Below are 27,800 nucleotides of genomic sequence, written 5' to 3'. Positions count from 1 at the left end.
AATATTGCGAAATGTAGCGTGATTTCCAAAAAAATAGAAAAAAATCCGTTATTTGGTTACCTACGCCGACCTAGTTTGCATCATTGTAAAGACGGGATCTTCTACTTTCATAGTCAGGCTTTGCTTTTGGAAAACTTTCAACCAAAGCTGTGATATTCGTCAATATAATTAAAATCGCTAAAATGAAAATTGGGGTTTTATTTGCTACTATTGCGATATCTTTGTTGTTTGATCACCTACGAGCACCTACTTTACATAATTAGAAAGGTGATATTTTCTGTTTTCATTGTCAGGTCTTGTTTTTGGTATACCCCATACAGAAACTGAGATATTGGCTTTGGAAAAAAAACGTTGTCTTTTTATCCACCTATGTTTTTTGCCCTCCCCACATAGTGGTGTAGGGTATAAAAACACAAAATTCATCTCTATTGGATCGATGGGATGGGTTCAAATGCTGATGAAAAGATCGGATCTATCACGACTTCCTTTGCATGGGTTCAAATGCTGTTAAAAAGATCGGATCTTTCACGACTTCATTTGAACCAATGTAAAAGATCCAGTGAAATAATGGCATCTCATGGAACCACTTCCATAAAATTTTGCTGGGATGCTAAAAAGATGACATGCCAGATCACTTGCACTCATGATTGAATGGCATTTTTGGAATCGAACATTTTGCTGGGACTCTGAGTGTTTCCTCAAACAAAACATAATGATTAGTATCCCATAAATTAGTGGATTGTGATCCCTGCGCCAAGTTTCAACCAGTTTCCATTAATCATTTATTAAAGGATCGACCAAAAGGCGCATCTATAATGCATTTATTCCTCGACCAAATAATATATTGAAGTCCTCAGGATGTAAATTTTGTGTATACAATCATTTTCGCTTCTATTCAAAAATTTGTCAAAGCTTGAACGGTTGAATCGTAGTTTTGCACCATTTCGTGATAGTCCGACTTTGATTACATTAAAATCATTTTTTTATACATAAACTCACGATTTTCGTTCAAAAATACTTAATTTAGATTAGTTCCTATAGAAAACTGTATATATGATGCAAAACCTAAAAACATATTTTCTATATTTCGTAGGGCAACTTCAAAAGTATTTATTTAAAGTTTGCTTTTTAACATAGCGTGTAAAAAACTGGCTCATATGTATATGCCACAAGAAACCCTAGTTGGGTTTTGTTGTGTCAGATCCAGCTCGGATTGTATGGCCCCATCTAAACATTGTTAAATATTGAGTGTTTAAAAAAAATTCGGGGCTATATCTCTGAAACCAATGCGAATCTTCTTCTGACCTCTGATAAGGACATGAATAAAATATTTGGAGAAATAATGAACTCGAAAAACTACGTTTATTGCATCAAATTTCAAAATATATGCAAAAATTCCACAATTCTTGTACATTTCGCACCGTATCTCCAAAACTGTTATTTTTTTTCTGAATATTTTCTTTTGGAAAAATATTCGCTGGAATGTAATACACAACTTTTCAGAACATGCATGTTTTCAGTATATTTTTCAACGACGATTTAATAAAAAGGTCAATAATGTAGTGAAATCCGAAATGCGAGAATAAACTGTTTGTGTGAAATACGTGTTGTAAAAGATATAATGCAAAATACCACTGAAACAACATGAAGTTAGCATGTATTGTAGAGAACTTTGTTTGGAAGATTTTTGCAAAAGATTACTTGGTTCAACTCCCAATAGTTTAGCCGATACTGACCAAAATTTCAGCAATTATGTAAAATTTTTTTTATATTTTATAGATTTTGATGCCCTAGATGGAGTTTTTCTTATGTGTTTTTTTCTTCAAAAGATAAAATTTAATTGTTTAGGGCTACAATATTGCTAAACACAGCAATGCCAAATTCCTATTCGTTTCTGAGATAAAGGCCTGATAAATGCAAAAAAGTGTAGATTTAGCCCGGTTTAGATGAGGCCATAAAATCCGAACTGGATCTGACAGGACTGAATCCTACTAGGGTTTTTGTAGTCTAAATATGTACTTTCAAAAAATGCATACTAGTAGTTGTTTGCATTTTTAGTGTTTCATAGTGTTATTCGGCCGAGAAATAAATGACTTATAGATACGCTTTTTTGGCCGGTCCTTACATAAGGGGCTAATGGAAATTGGCTTAACCTGGGCTCAAGGATCAAAATACACAAATTTTTGGTATATCAATCATTATATAATGTTCGATGTACCAGCCAAAATGTTAAACAACTCTAATCATTAGAGGTTTTGTCTATAAAATCCATTGAATTGCCCAATAATTTATCAATTTATATGAAAAATCGTCACAAAGACAACAACCTGTTTTTGGATACTACCAAAGGACTTTTGTTGTCAAACAAACTTCAAATCTATTGGATTTAGTACTATCAACTAAAATAATTACAGTTTTAGTCGTTAATTCGACTGGAAATATATTTGTTGTCATTTTTCTTCCACACTCCAATTTTTGTGAACAAAAAATTTTAAGACGATTTATATTGTTGATGTAAACTGTAAATAATTTAAAACAAATTGACACATTTCTGTTAATGAATTAACAGTTGGGATGTCAGCAATGTTAAACAAATACATAATTGGCCGAAATGGAGAACTTTGATCATGTTTTTGTGTATGGGCACTCCTATTAGTTTGAACACATCCCAGCAAAATTTTATGGAAGTGGTTCCATGAGATGCCATGATTTCACTGGATCTTTTGCATTGGTTCAAATGAAGTCGTGAAAGATCCGATCTTTTCATCAGCATTTGAACCCATTCGAAAGAAGTCGTGTTCCTTTACGTGCCCTAGGTTACCAGTTTTTTACCCGCAAAGTGTTTCCTTACTTTTAAAAGCATACAATTTATATGAGAGCAGTTCACCACTTTTACCATTTTTGCAACAATTACAATTTTTTAAAGTAAAGGAACAGACCAACTATAAAAGTTTCCTTGCCTGCTCTAGAGAACCCTGCTCAAGAAGTCCCTAAACGTTGTAAAATAAAATTCACGAAATAGTAAACTGCAGTTGGAGTAAAATCCTTTTGTAAGATGAATCAAAACCTGTTGCGAAGGAAGTAAACTCTGTTGCGTGCAGCGGCGGTGTTTAGACTGCAACAGCTGGGACGGCCAGAAGTCAAGTTTCTTACTTAAATTTACAACCTGTCGCTTGCCAAACACATCGTTCCCGAAGTCAGGAAAATAGGCCAGCTTCTGAGGCCCGAAAAGGATGCCAAAAGTGAATCATACAAACCGATTTCGCTTTTGTCGCCCGTAGCAAGGACCCTTGTGGCTATAGTTCTTTCAGCATCAGAAATAACTTTCCAGTTGCCGATCATTAGCATAGGATCCGCACAACAACTGCGCTGAAGGCCATCTCCATATTAGCAGAGGACTCACTCAGAGCAAGCCGTGCTCATAATCTAGAAAGAGAAGTCTAACGTTACAAGAGAGAACTTCTAGATCAACAAGCCTTTCAACCAGGTTTAAGTAGCATTCACACGAATGCAGTCGCATGCAGTAAACGGTTATCGTGTGAATGCGGTCCTTGGAGAACATCCAACATCTATCGCAGCTGAGAAGCGCCAGTGTCAGGACAAACCCGAGTAGTTTGGGTCAATACGCTCGGGATGGTGCAGCCGTCAAAATTCCTATAGGGCAAGTACTGATGACACCGTGGAAAACATCTGCCCAGCATACAGCACAGGCCCCCGAGACACACTGCTCCTTTTCAATTGCCCTACCAATCCTGCTAAGAAACTTACGTTTGCAGCTTTGTGGTTTCAAACCATATAAATAGCGAAATAGCCACATTCTTACGACTGATAGACAAACATATTAACTACTGTTACAACAACGAGAACAAACTGCAATTATAGATGTAAACTTTATGATGATAAATTATAGTTATTTCATTAATTCCTTTGAATTAATAAAATAAAAAAATTAAAATCATTTCAATACAGCATTTTCTATTTTCCGAACAAGACGTGAAAATTACATGCCAAAGGGTTGGTGAAAATGACATGCCAAAGTTAAGTGAATATGCTATTCTTGGAAATTGATTAAGATGGCATGCCAAAGGATTGGTATAGATGCCATGCCAAAGAATTGTTGAAGATGCCATTCCATCGAGTTATTATAGATGACATGCTTAGGATCTGAAAATGAATTGCATCTTTTGGGGGTCACGCTCTTGTAAAAAGAATGAGTGAAGATGCTGAAAAAATGACATTCCATTTTACTCGCACCCATTCTTGGATAGCATCTTTGGCATCGAACATTTTGCTGGGCAACTGTACATGGTTAGCTATAAGCACCTATATCATAGCTCTTAAATTCCTTAAATTTCTCCGTTCCTAATAAAACAAATGTAAACAGAAAAATTAAGAATTGCAAATAAAATTTAATTGATTCTTTGTTAAACTGGTTTTATAATTGCATATAATACTTGGCATTGTATTTGCACTTTAATTGAATGGAACACGTTTCGTAATTTCCATATAGGAGGGCAGTATGTTTTCATTGTTAAGATTTCGACTTTTACAAAGATAAAAAAGGAATTTTGAATAGATTTTACACAATTTACACAACTGCACTATAAAATTTTTAACTATCCTGTTCCGTCTCTCTTCGTGGTCTAGCCCTTATAAACATTATGAAGGCAATTCCCCGTGAATTTTTTCATTTTCTCCCTTAAGTTGCAACGGCGGAAAGACGAAACTCACGGGAAAATTTCATTGATGATAACCCTCTATATTTTTGTAGATTTTCTTAGCCTTTCTGGGCGTTAAGTACATTCGGTTTACACTTAAAAAGACGCTGATATTCTAGACCTAAGTAATAGGGTCCATCAAAGTTTTGATGTCTTTTGAGTGTTTCAACTAAAATTATTCTTCCATTAATTAACCAAATCTTGCAAAGTTACCTCCTTACTATTCTAGCATATGCTTTGGAATGCCTAAATATTTTTTGGCACGTTGATGACCGTACGATTGTTATTTTGTTCTTTTAAAACAAAGGAAAAAATCTCTACAGACATATTTGGTTTATTATGGATGCACTGATTGCCAAAACGAAATTCGAATTTGGTCGTTTACATAAGTAATATCTATGCATATGTTGTTGGATTTTATCGATATGTGTTGCTTGAATACATACACACATATTTGTATAAATATTTATATTTTGGGTAGATATTTACATTCGATTTTTACATTTCAAATTCTAGACATGTTGAAAATAAACAATAAATAAAATCACAAAGTTTGGCTATGTCTAATACATTTGTTGTTGTTGTCTTATCCTTCTTCCTGCAATCTTGATTCAGAAGCAAAAAACTATATATCTTGTAATTTTTTTGTTTGGTATTTACATGTAATTAAATATTTTTTTCTGACTTATCTGTATGCATAGTGACTTGACTTTGTAGTTGTTGTTGTAGATTTTGCACTTCTTGTTCACATTGCATTGCTTGTTTTTTTTCTTTTTTTTTTTTTGAAAACAACATGTGAGTTAAGGTTTTTTGGCAAGAATATAAAATGTTGTTTTGCATGTAGAAATTCTAAACAAAAGGAATATAATGGATCCATTCATCTCTAATACTTTACAATGGCTTCTATTTTAAAAAGTTGGTAGGTAGCGAACACTAACAATATTCCATTGAGTAACAATAAATAATACCTGCATGTGTGCGAAGATGAAACGATTTTCAAAAACCAACACCACATTTAACAAAGACACATTTTCCCACGTATAACATAAATATAACAGTTTTATAACAGATGGTAAAAACAAATCGTTTTTGAAGAATTTATGTTTTAACTATATCTCAGGATCTAAAAAAGATACGTCCACTTTTCAGAAATGAAAATCGATAAGAATTTCATTTGAGAAAAAATTAAAAACAAGTAAAAAAGTATCAGTCAGCTTTGCCGACAGAGATATACCCTCAGCATGTTTGGATTGAAATACTTTTTTTTTCCAAAAAAAAAAAAAAAAACATGTATTTAGGGGGGTTTTCAAAATTTTGGCCGTATGCACCGACAAAAGTATGGATAGGATTAAAGCTCAAAATATTGCGGGGATATCTTAGAAAGGGCTTTTTTATCACACAATCCTGCGAAAAACATAATATAGGTAATATATTCGGTTCGAGCACTCCAGTCACTACATATGGTGCCACAGGAGTTTTTACAACGGTCGCCTGTTTTCTCAAGAAGCATGGACTTGCCCCTGAGAAAACTTTTACTGCCGTAATTGAGGCAGCGAATGCAAGTTGCTTCAAAAAAATCAAAGTGATTCAATAGCAGGTCTTAAAGTGAACTTATCCAAAATTTTGTGTGGGAGGAACCCGAAGGAGTGGGCAAATATATCCCATATTCGAACCTGATCTATATCTGGTAGATATTTTAGGATGTGTAAAGTATGGACCAAATCGGTCACTCCCATCAAGAGTTATCGTGTGCACAATTTTTCCGAACATTTTTGAACTTTTGTGGGCGAGGTACCTGAAGGAGTTGACCGATATGGCTTATACTCGAACTGAAACTTAGCTTGCACAAAATATTACAAAGACCAAATTGTGGGTCGAATCGGCAGATCCGTTCGAGAGTTATCTTGCGCCCCAAACGCTACACACGGTATCATAGGGCCTTTTTGTACCTTTCAGGCTATTTTGTCAGGATGTATAAACTTGCCCCTGATGAAGCTTATACCGTTATATGGGGGCAGTGAATATAAGTTGCTACAACAAAAATCAAAGCGATTCGAGAGCAGGTCGTTAAATGAACCTTTCCGAAATTTTGTGTGGGAGGTACCCGAAGGAGTGGACTTATTGAGTCCATATTGGAAACTCATCTAAGTCTGGTAGAAATTTCACGATGTGCAAAGGTGGACCAAATCGGTTACTTCCTTTAAGAGTGCGCACAAATGTTCCGAACATTTCCGAACTTGTGTGGGGGAGGTAATGGAAGGAGTGGACCGATATAACCCATCTTCGAACTTAAACAAAGTTTGGACAAAATATTGCGAAAGCCAAATTTTGGACCGAATCGTTTGATCCGTTCGAGAGTTATCTTGTGCTCCAGCCAGACAGACAGACGGACGGACATGGCTAAATCAACTCCAAATTGTCTGAAACGCATTTCGTTCAAATATTCTTGGGGTCTAAAACAATTATTTCGATGCATTTTGCCCGTATGAAACTGTATATACCCTCGTTAGCATAAATGCTGAGGATATCAAAAAGCTTTTTGGGAAAAGGACGATTGTTCAAGAATATAATATGTTTTTGCCTACTACTCAGGATCTAAAAAGGATGCTCCTATATGGATTGTACCGTTGGAAAGCTGATGATCTCTCCTTTCCAAAAAACTGCACCAAGACCTCGCTTTGCGTCGTTGATACGTTCCAAAAAACACGACTGAACTGTTGTATAAAACTGCTTTATATCTGTTATACGTGAGAAAATGTGTCTTGGCTAAATGTGTTGGTGATTTCTCAAAATAGTTTTTATCTTCACACACACAATACACAGAAAAAAAAACAAAAGTATGAATTTTTTACTAATTTCGTTCATATTTTTTTTGTCCATAATTTGAACGCGCCTCTTTTAAAGTGAATGGACACAGAACATTGGTGCCGTTTATTTAATTGGGATAGCTGTTACAATTTTGATTTTTCAAAATAGTCTGGCTTAATCCCTTTTGTTGTTTTAATATTTAAAACAACAAGTTTATTAGTGGAGAAGGTTTGGCATTGTTCGCCAAGGGGTAAGGCAAGGAAGACTAGTTTCGATCCACGCCACTGGATCTCATCAGTTCCCTTTGTTTCTTGTTTGTGGAACAATGCCAAACCTTGGCGAACAATGCCAAACCTTCTCCACTAATAAACTTGTTGTTTTAAATATTAAAACAACAAAAGGGATTAAGCCAGACTATTTTGAAAAATCAAAAGTGAATGGACACATTTTTATATTCATGTACACAATACTATTTTTGCAAAAGTATGAATGCTTTTCTAAAATACAAAAATAATTTTTCTAGTTTACCCTACATTCACCATTATTTTGTTTTTCTGGTAAAAACCGGTTTTTCTGTTTTGCCTATAAAGATGTTGTGGGTTTGCTGCTATTGTTTTTGTCTTTCCTCCCCTCCATCGTGTCTACACGCACATTGACTCCGTGTCAACAAAGCACAACAGCCTAAACATCCACCACTATCACACTAACAAACCAAACACGTATAGATTTCGTTTGTTGTCGGAAAACACTCACTACATCAATAGCATTATTTCGCATATACAATTTGGAGTTCCTTTAATATAAATGCAACTTCTAATAACTCAACATAGTGCGGATGGACTCAATATGTATGTACATATGGTTCACATTGTTCTGATTTACAAGACAACATAATTCATTAGGAAAAATCAATTAGAAGAGAAACGTTTAAAGAATAATAATTACAAAATTTACAAAAAAAAACTCATTTCAAAACAAGTGAGCAAAGGCTATAGTCGGGATGGGGCCGACCATGTGATCCCCTACACCACAACCCCTGTGCATACGCTATTCACTGGTAAACATTTCTTTTAGGGAATATAATCCGACTACTACCAAAAACAATATGCCTCTTTCTCTCTGGGACTCCCATAAGCAACCAAAATTTCGTGACCAGCCGATCAAAATTACGACCTGTAGCTTGATTGCAAAAAATTGAAGAATTGGATGCATTACCGACTATTGTGTTATCTCCCTTGTTTGACCACCTTCGCCAACCTGCTTTACACTAATGTAAAGGTAATATTTTCTTCTTCCATTGACAGGTTTTTCCGTTGGAATACCACTACTAGAAGCCGATATATTCACAAAGAATAAAACTTTGAATTTGTCTCCAAATGAGTTTTTCCCAATTCTGACCCCTAAATATTATCCGACTATCACCAAAATCAATAGGCTTCTTCCTCTGTTGGGCCCCCATCTACCCCCAAAATTTTGTCACTATCCGATCAAAATTCCAACTTGTAGCGTGATTACAAAAAATGTAAAAATTGGGTTTATTACTGAATTTTGCAATATCTCGGTTTGCTCACTTACGCCAACATACTTTGCATCAATTTAGACGAGATCTTTTCTTCTTCCATTGACTGGTTTTCCTTTTGGAATACTCCAACCAGAAACGGAGATATTCGCATAAGAAAAAACGTTGACTTTCCTCCACATAAGCTTTTCGCTTATTCCTACTCCTGAATATTATCCGACCATCACCAAACTAAATTGGCTTCTTCCTCTGTGGGACCCGCATCCACTCCCAAAAAATTAGTGACGATCCGATCAAAATTGCGACCTGTAGCGTGATTGCAAACAAATCAGAAAATGGGATGCATTATCGACTATTGCCATATCTCTGCTATTTGACCACCTACGACAACCTAGTTTACTTCGTTGTAAAGGTGATATTTTCTACTTTCATAGTCAGGCTTTGCTTTTGGAAAGTTTACAACTTAAGCTGTGATATTCGTCAATATAATTAAAATCGCAAAACTGAAAATTGGTGTTTTATTTGCTACTATTGTCACATCTTCGTTGTTTGATCACCTACGAGCACCTACTTTTGTTATACCCCACATAGAAGCTAAGATATTCGCTTTGGAAAAAAACGTTGTCTTTTTATCCACCTAAGTTTTTTGCCCTTTCCGACCCCTAATTATTATCCGACCATCAGCAAAATCAATAGGCTTCTTCCCCTCCGGCACCCCCCATCAACATGCAAAATTTCGTGACGATCCGTTCAAAATTCAGACTCAGATCGACTCAGCTCGTCGAGACATTCATTTTGGTATTTATAAGTATGGGTCTACGACCAGTATTTCGATGCGTTACAAACTTTTTGGGCAAAACAAACTTATAATACCCTCCCCACATAGTGGTGGTATACCCTAGTATAATAAAATAAAAAAACTAATTTCAAAATAAAAAGAAAAAAAAAAACAAAATTTTTATAGAAAAAATAAATTTATAAAAAATATAAACAGACTTTTAAATATAAGTAAATTTTTCTTGCTTTAAAGAAGATTATTTTGAAATAATGAATTGGTTCATATTTTGCAAAAGAAAATAGACATCCCCCATGTTTATGTTTCATTCAATAAAGAAATCAGTATTTATTGCTTTATGAATTAGTATCATACAATGTAAAATTCTGAACATTGGAAACTACTTTAGACCACTATTCATAAATTGAATTAATTTGTTTTTATCTGTGTACCTGCCAACAATAATTGGCTTCTTTGACAAGTGTAGTACCTATATCAAAAATATCCCACTGTGCCTTGAATAACATACATATGTGTATTTACATATCCACATGCATATTAGGGCTATAACCAAAAAAATACCACCACATAGCCGTGTAGAGCATGGAAAACTATTATGAAATACGGTGTCAATTTTTCTCTATCGCGAAAAAAGTTTCCGCACCAAATGCATTGAAGTTCTGTAATGCATTTTTTAATTTTATCTCTCATAACAACATATTTGCTTTTCATTAAAATTTTTATTTTTTTGTAATCTAATTTAAAATCATTATCAAAGCGTTCTGGACCAATTTCTTCTCAAATCGCGCCATTTCGGACCACATTAGGATTTTTTGACACTATTGCAATTTTTGGTTTTTCTTTATAAGCTCGTGAATTTTATGTTTCTATTTTTTTCACCTATCGGACCAGGGAATATGGGGTCATTTGCAACGAATTCGCGAAAGTTACAGACTGTTTTTGTTGACTTTGCTTGTGAGAATCGTATTTGTTTTCTAAATCAAATATATCAAAAATACATCACCAGTACCATGTGGGGAATTTTGTCCTAATAATGAAAACGCGTTTCTAAGATCGATTCGGTGAAAAAAGTCTCCCCACAAACTCTGATTACTAAAACCCTTTTAATGATTTTTCTACTTCTAATTTTAAATTTGTTTTGTTTCAATAAATATTTATAGAAAAAAATACAATTCTCACAGGCAAAGTCAACAAAAACAGCCTGTAACTTTCGCGAATTAGTTGCAAAAGACTCCATATTCTCTTGTCGGATAGGTTAAAAAAACGTTAAAAGAACTTCAATGCATTTGGTGCGGAAACTTTTTTCGCTATAGAGAAAAATTGACACCACATTTCATAATAGTTTTTCATGCTCTACACGGCTATGTGGTGGTATTTTTGATATTTGCAAAAAAGTGCAAAAAGTTATATCCCTAATGCATATACTAATTGAAAAATAAAAACAATGTGACGGTAGACTTGTAAGCAATGTCTCCATTTCAAGTAATCAAAAACCGCAGCTGGATGCCAAATTTTTAAATGTTCACTTATTTTGCAGAACTATTGTAATGTACTGTTACATTAGCTAAGACTTACGATTTTTGAGTAAATTCCGAAAATTTCATAAACTTAACTTTGATGTCGAAACCTCTGAAGCTAGAATCTTGAAATTCGAAAATATCATTTTGTGGTAGTTGTTACAACAAAAAACATATTTTAAATTTTTTCAAGAGTTAATTCGCGCACTAGCAATTTTGCTGTAAAACTCTACGACCACCAACCAAATAGCGTTTTATAGCTTTAGGGTAATTATTCCACAAAGTGTGTGCTTGTCCACCTTGGTGCAATCGTAGGCACACTTGCTTGCATACTGAATTCCCGGGTTAGATTCCAAGGACAGAAAACACCACATTTTCAAAGGTGGCAAATATACTCCTCAGCGTAATGTTGGCGACATTTCCTGAGTTTTTCAATCATGAACAAATTCTCTACAAGTGGAGTAGTAACACAATTAGTTTCGGACTCGCCTATAAAATATGGGAAGTAACCGTGGATCTTTATATCCTACATATATTCGAATTTGATCCTTAACCAGTGTATATCTTGGCATTTATCATGTTAAAGTCGTTCATGACGTTCCTTTCCATATTGTTCTATTTCATCGGATATGTTGAACGTCTGGGTTTTCTACAAACAATTTTTAAATATTTCAAACTTCTTGGTTCAAAACAAACACACAATATCCTCTTCACATAGTGGTTTACCGTTTAATAATCAAATGTTCTTTAACAGATTGTATCGCACTCTTACATGTTTTGACAAATTGTCACAAATTGTTATTTTACAACAATTTCATTGGTTTGTTTTGTAGTTGTTACAACGAAATTAATTTTAGCAATTTATGAATCGATAAAAGTTACTGAATTCTGATAGGTCATTAATGAGTTCTATAAAATAATATTCCTGTAGAACATTTCAAATAGAGCACTAGTTTCAAATGCAGCATCTTATATTTTCGTTGGTCTATTCAATGGAAGTTCAAAATCACTGTTATTTTATTTGAACTCAATCGGAGTGAGCCTTAGACACAACACACATAAACACGCTAATAACACTATGCAACACTGAAAATGCAAACAACTTCTAGTGTGCATTTTTTGATAGTACATATTTAGACTACAAAAACCCTAGTAGGGTTTTGTCCTGTCAGATCCAGTTCGTATTTTATGGCCGCATCTAAACCGGGCTAAAATTACACTTTTTTGCATTTATCGGGCCTTTATCTCAGAAACGATTAGGAATTTGGCCTTGCTGTCGTTGGCAATATTGTAGCCCTGAACTAGTAGAACTTATCCTTTGGACAGACCATATAGGAAAAACTCCATCTAGGGCATCAAAATCTATAAAATATAGAAAATTTTACATAATTGCTAATATTCTGGTCGGTATCGGCTAAACTATTGGGAGTTGAACCAAGTAACTTTTTGCAAAAATCTTCCAAATAATGTTCTCAACAATTCTTTAGAACATTCTGAAACTCTAAAATGCTTACTTCATGTTGTTTCAGCGGTATTTTGTATCATATCTTTTCCAACACGTATTTCAAACACAGTTCACAACAACAGTTTATTCTCGCATTTCGGATTTCACCACATTATTGACATTTTTATTAAATCGTCGTTGAAAAATGTACTGAAAATAGAGGCATGGAGGCATTTTACAACAATGACATGTTCTGAAGAGTTGTGTATTACATTCCAGGGAATATTTTTGCAAAAGAAAATATTCAGAAAAAATTAACGGTTTTGGAGTTACGGTGTGAAATGTATAAAAATTGTGGAATTTTTACATATATTTGGAAATTTGAGGCAATAAATGTAGTTTTTCGAGTTCATTATTTCTCCAAATATTTTATTCTTGTTCTTATCTACCACTTTGCTTCAGAGGTCAGAAGAAGATTCGCATTGTTTTCAGAGATATAGCCCTGAATTTCTTTAAAAACTCAATATTTAACCAGGTTTAGATGGGGCCATAAAATCCGAGCTGGATCTGACACAACAAAACCCAACTAGGGTTTCTTGTCGTTTGGATCTGTACTTTCAAAAAATACTCAGTTCGAATTGTTTGCACAAGATCACCTTAAAAATGTTGCACAGTGTAACACTATGCAACACTGAAAATGCAAACAACTTCTATTATGCATTTTTTGAAAGTACATATTTAGACTACAAAACCCTAGTAGGGTTTGTCCGGTCAGAGGTCAGAATAAGATTCGGATTGGTTTCAGAGATAAAGCCCCGAATCTCTTTAAAAACTCAATATTTAACCATGTTTAGATTGGGCCATAAAATCCGAGCTGGATCTGACACAACAAAACCCAACTAGGGTTTCTTGTCGTTTGGGTCTGTACTTTCAAAAAATCCTCAGTTCGAATTGTTTGCACAAGATCACCTTAAAAATGTTGCACAGTGTAATTCGTGTCATTGTAACACGGCTTATTGTAATAGTTTTTTATAAAAGTCGTCCCAATGAAGCTTCAAAGGGGTTGGGATAAAATACTAACATTGTAAAATAATAAAATTTAATAAAATAAAAAAAAACATCGGCGAAGCATGAATTGCACTTCACGAATACATTCGAGTGCACTCGTGAAGGAAGAATGTTGCGAAGGCACCACCGAAGCGACCAAAACCTCAATTTTTTGTCGTCACTGATTGTTATTTTCTACAACGGATTCAATAGTAAACATATTAAAACTAAGGAAACCAAAAATAGATAAAACAAGTAAGACGGCGTTAGGTACGGCTATGCCGAAATTTATATACCCTCCACCATGAGTTGTATATAAGTAAAATGAGACAATTAGTTTATTTTCGTTTATAAAAAAATTGAGCCACGTCAAGTCTTATTCCTCGGAGAAGTGAAATAGGCTAACTGAAAGACTGTTCTTTGGGGGCTATATGAAGACGTGGAGCAATACCCACAAATTTCAGGTGAAAAGTTTTGGGATGTTGGGGGCACAACCTCCAGAATACCGAAAATCGGGAGGTACTATTCTATGGGGGTTATATGAAAGCGGACCTATACCGAAAAAATTCAGGTGAAAAGTTTTATACGCCCATCGAAGACTAACTACTAAATTTCAGCCATTTCAGTGGGATATTGAGGCAAGCCACAACCTTCAAAATACCGAAAATCAGGGGTACCATTCAATGGGACCTATATGAAGACGCATACCTATGTCGACAAATTTCAGGTGGAAAGTTTTATATCCCGATGAAGACTAAATACCAAACTTCAGCAATTTCGGGGGAATATTGAGGCCACAACCTGGGAGGTATTGTCCTATGAGGGCTATATAAGGTCGTGGACCTACACCGACAAATTTCAGGTGGAAAGTTTTATACCCACAACGAAGACTAAAAACCAAATGTCCGCCATTTCGGCGCGATATTGAGGCCACAACCTTCAAAATACCGAAAATCGGTATCGGAGCTATGTATATGAAGACGTGAACCTATATCGATAATTCTCTTCTAGAATATTTTTTACCCCCATGGAAAACTAAATACCAAATTTTAGCCATTTCGTTGGGATATAGACGCCACAACTTTCAAAATACCGAAAATCGGAGGTACCGTTTTATGGGGACTATATGCAGACTTGGACGTAAACCAACTAATTTCAGGTGGAAAGTTGTTTACCGCCAACGAAGCTTAAATTCTAAATTTCAGGCATTTTGGTGGGATATTGAGGCCACCACCTTCAAAATACCGAAAATCGGGAAGTACCGCCCTATGGGGGCTATATGAATGCTTGAACGTATACCGACAAAATTCAGGTGGGAAGTTTTGTACAGCCAATGAAGACCTTACACCATATTTCAGCCATTTCGGAGGGATATTGAGCCCACAACATTGAAAATACTGAAAACCGGGAGTTACCGTACTGTGGGGGCTATATGAGGGCGTGGACCTGTACCGACAGGTGGAAAGTTTCATACCTCCAACAAAGACTAAATAGCAAATTCAGCCATTTCGGTGTGATAATGAAGCTAAAATCTCCAAAATACCAAAAATCAGGAGGTACCGTTCTATGGTGGCTATATCAAAACGTGGACCGATATAGCCCATTCTCAATACCAAACATCCTAGGAGTAATAGAAACTTCTATAACAAATTACATAGCCCTATCTTAAAAATTGCGAGCCGTATATTGATTTCAACAGGCAGACTTAGAATTTTACCTTGATCAAGAATATATATACTTTATAGGTTCCCCGATGAATATTTCGATGTTCCATATTATGGTAGAGGGTATAAAAAATATGAAAATATCTGTATCCTTTCAAAAGTTAGGGCACTTTGACCAGGAGAGGCGATTCTGAACCACTGTGCAGTGGATGAATTTCTGTGTGCACTATGCGACACGAAAATTATTAACCATATTCTGACACCACAGCGTGATAGAAGACCAAAAATAATCATATTTTTTCTCGGATTTGAGTCTGCAGATATCAAACCGATCAAAATAGAAGCAAACAATCAACTAGAATCACTCCTGAAATCCTTTTATGTTCTAGAATGTTGCTTATTGAAATCTTAGGTAAATTTTTGTAATTAACTGTATCCTTAATATTTGGACGGATCGGTATCTGTGGGCCAGAATATGAGAACAAATATAAAAAATTTTAATATATTCAAAGGATTTTTGTTATGTTCGCATGTAAGAACCGTTCATAGACATTTCGTATGTTCCAAAATGTTGTTTGCTGATATCTTTGCTACACTATTGTGTTTGATTGTTTTCTTGAATTTTGAACGGAAACCGAGAAAAGAGAATAAACATCGCATTTGTTATGCTATTGTGGCCAACCGTTTCTGCAGAATTCGTATGTTCTAGAAAGTTGTTTATTGAGATCTAAGGAACATTTTTCTTGTTGGTTGTTTGCTTCTATTTTGATCGGTTTGATATCTGCGTAGTAAAATCCGAGAAAAAAATATAATCGAAATTTGAACTTGAAGATGAAGCTTAATGGATTTTATTATTATTATTCTTTAGAACGAGAGCAACAACTTTACTTTCATGAGTAAATCCAAATTTCTAGCGGTTTAGAAGATATGTGTCTGACAAAATGATCCCTTTTGACATCAAGGCCTTAGGTCATTGGGGGCCCATAACCGCGAAAGTTGAAGTGATAGGAAAAAACGCCGGGACGCGTGTCTTCTTATTTTTGGTCTTCTATCACGCTGCGGTGTCAGAATATGGTTAATAAACCATGACTCAAAAAATTACACACTGCATTATTAAACACATTCAAATCTAGTCATTAAGCAAGAGACCTTTTTTATTTTTTGACGAATTTGAGGCGAAAAACTATCAGTTTTTTCCATCTGAAAATCGAAAATTTAACTTTGAAAATTCATCATTTTTTTCAAACTGATATTTTTAAATGGTTTTATTTAGCTCACCCCGTTTGTTTTATTTATTATTTATTCTTGGGTCAAATTTAGTTATTCAAATTTCACCCTCTTCCTGTCAACCGATTAATCTGAAATTTTGTATACACTTTGGATTTTGGTGACAATACAATTATGTTTATTCATTATCATTATAAATTCAAGATGGTCGCCGCTACAAAATGGCGGATAACGTAGGTTTTATCAATCCCATCAGTATGGGTATCAAATGAAAGGGCTCAACAAGCAGAATACAATATACTATAAAAATTGAAATCCAAGATGGCGGCCGCTACAAAATGGCGGATAACGTAGGTTTTATCAATCCCATCAATATGGGTATCAAATGAAAGTGCTCAACCAGTAGAATACAATGTACTATATAAAATTAAAATCCAAGATGGCGGCCTCTACAAAATGACGGATAACTTAGGTTTTATCAATTCCATCAACATGGGTATCAAATGAAAGGTCTCTACAAGTAGAATACAATTTACTATGCAAAATTGAAATCTAAGATGGCCGCCGCTACCAAATGGCTGATAACAATTTTTTATCTATCCCACCAATATGGGTATCAAATAAAAGGGCTTGACAAGAAGAATACAGTGCACTATACGACCTCAATATTTAAGATGGGCGCAGGAACTAAATGGCGTATAATTAAGATTTAAATTTAGAAATTGAATCTGAATCCACCACCCAAGTCAAGATTTTTTATCGTGTTGAGGACTGTGTGGCGTTAGGGTGGCTAAAAATGATACGTCGTTAGCGGTACACCACCCAAGTGAAGGTGAAAGGTTCAAACGCGCCGAGAACTGTATGGCATTAGGGTGGATAAAAATGATATGTCGTTAGCGTTTTCCCCTCAAGACTCAGGCGCATCTGGTTGTACATAGCCTTGCCCCTTTATTGGACCTCTGGGGGGTCGACCGTTTAAATGTCCATTACTCGTGGGAACAAAATGGTAAAAAATATATAAAAAATACAAACACAATTAAAACAGAAACTGCAACACAACGTAAACGGAGGCTTCAAAAAGCGAAAGAAAAGTATAAAGCAAAAGCAACGTCAGCGATATACACAAATGACGGCGTCAGAAACGCCTGAAGAATATGAAGCCAGGTTAAAAAAGCAACATGAGCGATACACACAGATGATAGCGTCAGAAACGCCTGAAGAATATGAAGTCAGGTTAACAAAACAACGGGAGCGATACACACAAATGTGTGTTGCCTTTAATACTATCATGGGCTTCTACAATACATAAAATGCAGGCCAGCACTGTGGATTACGCAGTCGTATACTTAGGTGCGAAACTGTTTGAAGAAGGTCAAGCCTACGTGGCTCTTAGTAGAGTAAGATCTTTGCAGGAACTACGTATAGAGGAGTTGGACTGCAATAAACTAACGGGCAAGAAACCTTGCAATAATGAAGCACTAAATGAATTAAACAGAATGCGAAATAAAAACTAAAAACTAGAAAATAGAAATAGGTAAAAAAACTTTTTAAGTTAAACGGTTTTATGTTAAACATACATTGCAATGTTTAAGACAAATGTACTAAAAACCAAAAAATAATAAAATAGATACAGTCGTGGGAATTATAAACATATGCATAGACTAGACTAAAATAAAACCGTGGGGCACGTCAATTGTCTACAATCGTTGATTAAAATGTTTGTTTTGTAATGTTACACTATAATTAGGCAGGTGTTCAACTGACAACTATAAGCGATTATAAGCGAGTTTTAGGGTTTCATAGTGGTGAGCGAGTAGTACTCTGTCGATTAAAGACAAACTACGAGCAGTGAAACGATTCCTCGCCAGCCAGCAGTGTGAATGTCCAACGATAAACTAGTTGAAACATCTCTTTTATTTACATGGAGTGTATAACTATTGGAATTTCCATGAGCAAGAAAATAGTAAGTAATTTCCAACTGCCTAACGACGAATTAAACGATTCTTCTATCGCACATTAAGTCGATAATTTGTAGACAATTGACGTGCCCCACGGTTTTATTTTAGTCTAGTCTATGCATATGTTTATAATTCCCACGACTGTATCTATTTTATTATTTTTTGGTTTTTAGTACATTTGTCTTAAACATTGCAATGTATGTTTAACATAAAACCGTTTAATTTAAAAAGCTTTTTTTACCTATTTTTATTATTTCCGTTTTCCTCATTGACATTATTATTAGGTGCTTTATGATCCCACTAAAATATATGTTGATCTGTTTATTCGTTTTTGAGTTACAGTGGGCACCGCAAATAGCTTTCGTTAGCGGGCATTTGTCACAAAACTATGCAATATTTCTCAACATAAAAATCTTGAAACATTGCTTTTTTTGGTGCTTAATAAGTGGTTATGATCACATAATTTCAACCGCCGACCTTTTTTCGCCCTCAAATTTTTTAAATTCTTTCAAAGGTTTCAGTTTTCAGTTGACGAAAAATTCATGTTTCTTATGTCATCTATACTATAAAAGTGATATTTTAAGATACTTCAATAATAATTTATATTTAGTAATCAAAATGATGTGACACAAACATAATAATCTTACTAGAACTGTTTTTTTATTTCAGGTAAATCAGTTATAAATCAGTTACATTTTCCTATGTTCAAATAACAATTAAACCAGGTAAGTACTTTAAAATTACCAGATTAAATGTTATGTATTTGTTTTTCATTCTGTTACGCATACAATACTAGTCCTTTATGGGCACCACATGATATTGAAAAACATAAGCGTACAAGTACGAAAAGGCTACAGTCGCACAGTGGTTCAGAATCATGTTTTCCTTTTCAAAATTCTGTAACTTTTTATCGAATATTTCTGAACCACTGTCAGTCATAATAGATCAACTTTTGGACATTAACTATGGGCGGATAAGAATTAATTTGGTAAATAGTGACTCCTTGAAAGGACGAGGAGTTACATTCATAGATCCTCATACATTTTCACTGTTATCGATTTAATGCTTAGACAAAAGACTTTTGTTTTAAGGGAATAGTTAAAATTCCAAAAATTTTGAACCGATTGTCTTTTTCTGTGTCTCTGATATTTAACGTCTTTCAGTAACAAAATTGCTACCAACTTAAAACCTACCAACCAAAACGGAATTAATTTTCAGTGCAACTGAAGAAATAAGAATTATTTGTGAATTTTAGCTGACCATATATTCAACTTTTGATGTTATAATTTCTGGACGCTATATCCGAGTTGTTTCTACTGTGTCTTGTCCCGACTGTTGCCTTTCTTACTAGTTCTTTTTATTTCTATAATTTTCAACTTCTTATATCTCTTGTTACAAATAATGCATAAACTAATAATAATGTAGCTAATTAACTTCACAAAAGGGTGTTGTAGTTGGCATGATAATACTTACATACTTTTATCTGAATGAGATACAGTGGCTTATTTTCCGAAAAACTTGGCAAAAACTATAAAAGTGAATAGATTTTGACCTTACCTTGTGTATTTATGTTATTTGGGCTGCTGGTTTCATTTTTCACCTCACGCGAGTTCATAAAAAAGGATTTTCCCATTTCCTATAAATTGTGATCGTATCAGATCAAAATATTTTAAAAATTTTCCCCGTAAAACATTACTATAGGTCCTAGAAAACATCAAAATGCACAATCATTTTAGGGTTTAAGTCGTATTTCATCTGAGTTTATGCAAAATTGTCATTATAAGTCACAAAATATATAAAATCTCTATTTGCATTACATACCAGGTATAAATACATGATATTAATATGGCAAAACCCCATACACTAAAATAGGGAGCAAGTTATCATCATTTCTACATTTCTAAAAATATTTGAGTTGAGATTTCTTGGTGTACTGACAAGAATGCGATGGATGCTTTTATTAAAAAAATAAACCTTAGTAAGGATCTTTATGGTGAATTTGGTGTTAAAAAAATCGTTAAAAATCTTCTCTAAAATCGTATCAAGTCACAATATTCTACGAAATTGTTCGCCATAAAATTTTACTATAGGTATTCTTGAACCTATCGTAAAATTTTATGAACTCTAAATTTTGTGTAAAGGCCAGGAAGTAACCCTATACTACATTCTGACATTTTGAATAGATGAAAATCTGTATATATGTATCTGCAATACAAAATACCAAATAAAAATGTATTAGTGTTTTAAGCATCTTTATATTTAACACCAATTATTCAAAAACTGGCATCACTGAAAATTTTGAACACGCTTTATTTACCAAAAAGAAATAAACAAAAACTGTTATTATTATTATTATTTTTGGATGTATGAATTGTTTTCTGAACACCTACAATTCGATTTTACGAAACGTTGCGAGTAAATTTCCAACGAACGCCACTTTGAACGGCTATTAAACCAAATTACAGACAAAGAATATATTGTTTTCTTACATACTCGCAGCGTCCGCTGACAATATAATCTAATTAAGGTTCAAATAATTTAATTAAGGTTTACTGGAATCCTTCCATTTTAGGTACATAATATCTTCGGCAATAACCCACCCTCCCGCAGTGGGAAAAATACAGATATAGCGTGCAGAAAATAAAAGTCAATGTTTTATTGTATGTGTATATATAATTTGGATAATAATAGCTTTTATTGACAATTTTACTTTATTTATTGATATATTTGATAATTTTTTTATGTTTTATATATATGTATATATTTTTGGAAAGCTCCCATATAACGGTACCTCTCGATTTTCCTTATTTTACTGATTTATTTAGCCTCAGTTGGGGATATAAAATATTACGACAGAGAATTGTCGAAACAGGTCTACGTTTTGATATAGCCCCCATAGAACGGTACCTCCCGATTTTTGAAGTAGCTGAAATTTGGTATTTCAGTCTTCATTTGGGTTATAAAATATTCCTACAGATAATTGTCGGTACAGGTCCTCGTTTTGACATAGCCCTTATATAACACTGTGCAACATTTTTAAGGTGATCTTGTGCAAACAATTCGAAATGAGGATTTTCTGAAAGTACAGACCCAAACGACAAGAAACCCTAGTTGGGTTTTGTTGTGTCAGATCCAGCTCGGATTTTATGGCCCAATCTAAACATGGTTAAATATTGAGTTTTTAAAGAGATTCGGGGCTTTATCTCTGAAACCAATCCGAATCTTCTTCTGATCTCTGAAGCAAACTTGTAGATAAGGACAAGAATTAAATATTTGAAAAAATAATGAACTCGAAATACTACATTTATTGCCTCAAATTTCAAAATATATGCAAAAATTCCACAATTTTTATATATTTCGCACCGTATCTCCAAAACCATTAATTTTTTCTGAATATTTTCTTTTGGAAAAATATTCCCTGGAATGTAATACACAATTCTTCGGAACATGTCATTGTTGTAGAATGCCTCTATGCCGTTGTTTTCAGTACATTTTTTAACGACGATTTAATAAAAATGTCAATACTGTAGTGAAATCCGAAATGCGAGAATAAACTGTTGGTGTGAACTGTGTTTGAAATACGTGTTGTAAAAGATATGTTGCAAAATACCGCTGAAACAACATGAAGTAAGCATTTTAGAGTTTCAGAATGTTCTAAAGAATTGTTGAGAACTTTATTTGGAAGATTTTTGCAAAAGGTTACTTGGTTCAGCTCCCAATAGTTTAGCCGATACTGACCAGAATTTCGGCAATTATGTAAAATTTTCTATATTTTATAGATTTTGATGCCCTAGATGGAGTTTTTCTTATGTGTTCTAGATAAGTTGTACTAGTTTAGGGCTACAATATTGCCCGGTTTAGATGAGGCCATAAAATCCGAACTGGATCTGACAGGACAAAACCCTACTAGGAGTTTTGTAGTCTAAATATGTACTTTCAAAAAATCCATACTAGAAGTTGTTTGCATTTTCAGTGTTGCATAGTGTAACCGGACCTCCCGATATAAGTATTTTTAAAATTTTAGCCACATCATCCAACTGAAATGGATGAAATCTGAGATGGAAATGCAATAAAAATTGCATTTAGCAGTTTGTTTGGAGACGCTTTACTACTTTCATTTACGTACGTCCCCCTTATCCCAGGAACCTTAGGACGAACATGTTTATACCCTCCACCATATGGAGGGTACAATTAAATTTGTCATTCCGTTTGTAACACATCGAAATATTCGTCGGAGGCCCTATAAAGTATGTATATTATTGATCAGCATAAAATTCTATGTCGATTTAACCATGTTCGTCTGTCCGTCCGTCTGTCTGTTGAAAACAAGATACAGCTCGCAATTTTAAAGAAAGAGAGTCAATATTTGGTACAGAAGTTTTTATTACTTGTAGGATGGTTGGTATTGAAAATGGGAAATATCGGTCCACGTTTTTATATATCGCCCCCCCTCCCGATTTTCGGTATTTTTAAGGTTTTAGCTTCATTATCCTACCAAAATGGCTGAAATTTGGTATTTAGTTATCTTTTGGTGTATAAAACTTTCCACCTGAAATTTGTTGGTATAAGTCCACGCATTCATATAGCACCCATAGAACGGTACCTCCCGATTTCTACACCATTTTCAACTGTAATTCAGAAAATACCAGTTGTAATTCAGACATTTTATTTGAAATTCAGATGTTTTATTTGTAATTCAGACATTGTATTTGGAATTCAGATATTCCATTTGAAATTCAGAAATTGTATTTGAAATTCGGAACTCGTCAATTTAAATTCAGAAATTCCATTTTAAATTCAGATAATTCATTTAAATTTCAGAAAATTTCAATTGAAATTCATATACTACATTTGAAATTCAGATATTCCATTTGAAATTCAGAATATTTCAATTGAAATTCGGAGTTTCCACTTTAAATTCAGAAAATATCAGTTGAAATTCAGAATATTCATTTTAAATTCAGACACGTCAATTGAAATTCAGAATTTTCATTTGAAATTCAGATATTCCATTGGAAATTCAGAATATTTCAATTGAAATTCAGAAAATTTCATTTATAATTCAGAATACTAATAACAAATTAAAACCAGTAAGGAAAGGGTCAAAGTCGGGCGGGCCGACTATATGATACCCTACACCACTGTGAATATGTAAAATATAAATCGGAGCTATATCCAGATCTAAACCGATTTTGATATAATTTGACACATTTATTTCGAGACTGAATTCAGTCACACATTCCAAATTTCATCGAAATCGGAAATATATAGCGTGTTTGGTACAGAAAATACGTGAAATCGGCCGAAAATATATATGGGAGCTATATCCAAATCTGACCCGATTTCTATATAATTTAGCACACTTATTTGTAGACCGAATGCAGTCACACATTCAAAATTTCATCAAAATTGGACGTATATAGCGTGTTTGGTGCAGCAAATACGTGAAATCGGGCGAAAATATATATGGGAGCTATATCCAAATCTGAACCGATTTTCACCAAAAGCAATAGCGTTCTTCCTATGGCTAAAAAAGTTGTAGTTCCCAATTTTCAGCTGAATCGGACAAAAAATGCGACCTGTACGTTGCGAACAAAAATACATGGACAGACGGACAGACACACAGACACACAGACGGACGGACATGCATAAATCGACTCAGAAAGTGATTATATGTATATCCCCAAAAGGAACTATGGGTCTATTTCGTTTTCTTTTGTATGTTACATACAAATGCACAAAGACATAATACCCCTTACCACTGTGTGGTGTAGGGTATAATTAACCTGGTACTAGGGCAGTGTAAATTCTCCTAACGTCCAGAGGTCCTAATGTTTATCTCATTGGAGCGATAGGCGCGTGCAGTATAATAAAAACGTATCGACGCCGTGGAGCCTTCAGACGAAACGATGCAAAAGAATGGGTCCAGTCGGTTTTGTCCAAATGGGTGGAAATGAGGAACCAATTGTCGGAACTCGTTCTTGTTGTGAATAACGCTCCATGTCACAATAGATTGGAGGAAATATTTTTGTAATCCCCCGCGTCTCTTTTATGATTAGCGCCGTATCCTCCTCAATTAAACCCAATCAAAATTATATGGAGTAAAATAAAAACTTATGTTAAAGGGAATTTGACCATTCCAACCGTGACACCACCAAACATCGGTTGCAATATTTGGAATCTGTAATAGACGAAGCATTGTTAACTATTAGTGTCGGCGACTGCAGTCGAGCCATTCAACACTCCTCAACACTCCACGAAGAAGCCCTATCTCTGGAAGATATACCGGTGGGACGATAGATTATTTTACATTTGTTTTTAACTGTTAACATTATGCATTTGCATAGCATATTGATTAAATGCGTTGTATTGTCATTGCTATGCGTCCTTAATTTTCCGCCATTTTTTTACAATCCTATCATCACTTTAGTCGTTCGCTGTTTTTCTTGTTAATGTAAATAAAACTCAATACATTATTAAATATATGTTTAATAGATTATTTTCTGAATTTCAATTGAATATTTCTGAATTTCAATTCAAAATTTCTGAATTTCAATTGATGTATTCTGAATTTCAAATGGAATTTCTGAATTTCTAATGAAAAATCTTAATTTCAATTGACGTGTTCTGAATTCAAAATGGAATATCTGAATTTTAAATGGAATTCCTGAATTTCAAATGAAAATTCGGAATTTCAATAGAAAAATTCTGAATATCAAATGAAAATTCAGAATTGCAAATGGAATATCTGAATTTCAATTGCAATATTCTGAATTTCAAATGGAATTTCTGAATTTCAAATGGAAAATCTGAAATTCAAATGAAGTATTCTGAATTTGAAACGGAATATCTGAATTACAAATATAATGTCTGAATTACAAATAAAACATCTGAATTTCAAATAAAATGTCTGAATTACAACTGGTATTTTCTGAATAACAGTTGAAAATGGTGTAGTATTTTAAAGGTTGTGGCCTGAATATTTCACCGAAATGGCTGAAATGTGGTATTTAGTCTTCCTTTTGGGTATGAAACTTTCCCCCCAGACATTAGTTGGTACAGGTTCACGCCTTTATATAGCCCCCATAGAACGGTACCTCCCGATATCCAGTATTTTGAACGTTTTAGCTTCATTATCACACGGAAATGGCTGAAATTTGGTATTTAGTCTTTGTTGGTGGTATAAAACTTTCCCCCAAAAATTTGTCGGTACAGGTCCACGCCTTTATATAGCCCCCATAAAAGGTACCTGCCGATTTTCGGTATTTTGAAGGTTGTGGCCTCCATTTTTTCTGAAATAGCTGAAATTTGGTATTTAGTCTTCGTTGGTAGCATAAAACTTTCCCCCAAAAATATGTCGGTACAGGTCCACGCCTTCATATAGCCCCCATACAACGATACCTCCCAATTTTCGTAATTCTGAAGGGTGTGACGTCAATATCCCACCGAAATGACTGAAATTTGTTATTTAGTCTTTTATGGGGTTATAAAATATTCCAGAAAAGAATTATTAGTAGTTATTAGTCTTCCTAGATCCCCCATAGAAGCATAGAAGCTCTTAAGTGTTGGTATTATCTTATATAAATATTGGTATTTGTCTTCTTCATAAACGAAAGGAAAGTAATTGTTCCATTTTACTTCAATACAACACGTGTTGGAGGGTATAACAAGTTCGCCCCGGCCGAACTTACCGCCGTTCTTACTTGTTAATTTTTATTTTCTTATCTGCTGTGCTGTGACCAATTCAAAGTGATATCTGATATGTTGGATACAAATTTTTCCCGGAATCGTAATTTTATTTGGAGCAATCTTAAAAAGGCTTCCTGCGCCAAATTGGCATTTTTCCTTAAAAATTTAAAATCGCAAAAAGTCGCAGGGAATAATTTCAGAAATTATTCTAGATAAGATATATAAAAAACAAGTGAGCCAGGGCTATAGTCGGGTCCGAGCCGACTATGTGATACCCTACACCACTACCCCTGTGCATAAGCTTTTGACTGGTAAAATTCAACATATTAAAATTGGGATAGCTTAGCGCCTTGCTCTAAATGTCTTCATTAATACAGGTCAAAAGTGGGATATACGCCAACTAGCAACAGGCTTCTTTCTCTGTGAGACCCCCATCAACCCCCGAAATTTCGTGAGGATCCGGATCAAAGTTCCGACACGTAGTGTGATTACACAAAAAATGGAAAAAAAATTGATGCATTACCGACTACTGCGATATCTCTGATGTTTGACCACCTATGAGAGCCTACTTCACATCGTCGTAAAGGTGATATTTTCTACTTTCCTTGCCAGGTTTTGCTTTCGATATACCTCTTACAGAAGAGAGATATTCTTTTTCAAATAAAACGTTGGCCAAAATTCCGACCCTGAATAATATCCGACCATTACCAAAATCAATAGGTTTTTTCCTCTGTGAGACCCCCATTAGCACCCAAAATTTTGTGACGATCCAATCAAAATTTCGTCGTGTAGCGTGATTAAAAAAAATTAAAAAATGGGATGTATTACCGACTATTGCGATATCTCCGTTATTTGGCCACCTACGCAAACCTGCTTTACATCAGTGTAAAGATTGGATTTTCTACTTTCATAATCAGACTTTACAACCAAAGCTGTGATATTCGTCATTATTATTAAAATAGCAAAAATGAAAGGTTGGGTGTAATTTGCGGCTATTGCGATATCTTCGTTGTTTGACCACCTACGACAACCTCCTTTACATCGTTAGACAGGTGATATTTTCTACTTTCATTAGCAGGTTTTGCTTTTAACATACCCCAATAGGCTTCTTTTTCTGTAGGACCCCCAATAACCCAAAAAATTTCGTGACGATCCGATCAAAATTGCGACCTGTAGCGTGATTACAAAAAAAAAGGAAAAGTTGGATGTATTACCGACTATTGCGATATCTCCGTTAATTGGGCACCTACGCCAACCTTCGTTGCATCATTGTAAAGATTGAATTTTCTACTTTCATAGTCAGACTTTGCTTTTGGAAAGTCGCCAACCAAAGCTGTGATATTCGTCATTATAACTAAAATCGCAAAAATGAAAAGTTGGGTGTAATTTGCGGCTATTGCGATATCTTCGTTG

At 34.5% G+C, this 27,800-nt stretch overlaps 1 protein-coding gene across 12 annotated transcripts in view; it reads left to right on the top strand.

The window, feature by feature from the left end:
• Positions 1 to 27,800, top strand: part of LOC141403450 (protein alan shepard-like) — a 684,579-nt gene that overhangs the window by 152,024 nt on the left and 504,755 nt on the right. For 4 of the 12 annotated variants that reach the window (XM_073985869.1, XM_073985877.1, XM_073985873.1 and 1 more), the window contains exon 2: positions 19,377 to 19,423. The exons of 7 other annotated variants lie outside the window; for them this stretch is intronic. The gene's annotated coding sequence lies outside the window, so the exon portion shown is untranslated. Of the gene's footprint in view, positions 1 to 19,376; positions 19,424 to 27,800 lie in introns of those variants that run through there. One more of the 12 variants, XM_073985866.1, reaches the window with a different exon arrangement.

The sequence above is a fragment of the Musca autumnalis genome, unplaced genomic scaffold, assembly GCF_047663935.1.
Source record: "Musca autumnalis isolate F117 unplaced genomic scaffold, ASM4766393v1 scaffold_4, whole genome shotgun sequence".
NCBI lineage: Eukaryota > Metazoa > Arthropoda > Insecta > Diptera > Muscidae > Musca > Musca autumnalis.
The sequence above is the reverse complement of the archived record's forward strand: the minus strand, read 5'-3'. Positions and strand labels throughout refer to the sequence as shown.